The following is an 823-nucleotide window of genomic DNA, read 5'->3' as shown; positions in this document are numbered from 1 at the left end:
TAGTGTTATGTTATAGAAATTTGGTCAAGTTCAACAAGTGGGGTTGAGGTGATTCAAATGGTTAATGTCACTTTATTTGATTCAAATTGTTAATGTGATAATCCAGTTGAATAGTTACAGGTTATTTTCAAGGTCTCTCTTATTGAAGGCCAACAAGGTTGAAATGATTGAGATGAGCCCATGAATGAGTTTGACAAAATTGAAATAAACTGAAATAAAATCATTAAAAAAATCAATAGAATTGAAAAAAAAATTAGCCTTATGACACTTCGTTCAACTCGAAGGGCGGTAAATCAAGGAAATGATAAGCTATAGAATCATTCCAAGAACCTCAATGGATGGGTTACAAACTCACATTACCAATCTCGACAACTGGACGTGTCATCGCCGTTAGAAGAACGACCACATCAGAGCAAGTCATGGGGATAGAAGATCTCGTTGGAGGATGATAGACTAACCGTAATCTTCAGCCCAACGAGCCAAGCTTTTGTAGAAGCAAGAACCTTTGTATTAAAGAAATTAACACCTTCTTATACAAAATTTGGATCAACCAAGAGATAAAGCTAGAATTAGATAATGAGATCCAAGATTGAGAAACAAGATTTGGAACCTTTTTCAAAATTAAGTCACTTCACAGTCGAACTTGATCAAGGCTTTTGAATGACTCAGATCAATCTAACACAAGAATTGCATGAAACTTAGAAATGACAAAGATATGCTCAGATTTCTATAAGGGGGATCGTCTCAACTTGAGAGATCAATTTCATTGATCACAAATATGCTTTTACATAATAATTTGTGAGTATTTATAGTCTCCCAATAA

The sequence above is a fragment of the Cucurbita moschata genome, unplaced genomic scaffold, assembly GCF_002738365.1.
Source record: "Cucurbita moschata cultivar Rifu unplaced genomic scaffold, Cmos_1.0 Cmo_Scf00094, whole genome shotgun sequence".
NCBI classification, from domain to species: domain Eukaryota; kingdom Viridiplantae; phylum Streptophyta; class Magnoliopsida; order Cucurbitales; family Cucurbitaceae; genus Cucurbita; species Cucurbita moschata.
The sequence above is the reverse complement of the archived record's forward strand: the minus strand, read 5'-3'. Positions refer to the sequence as shown.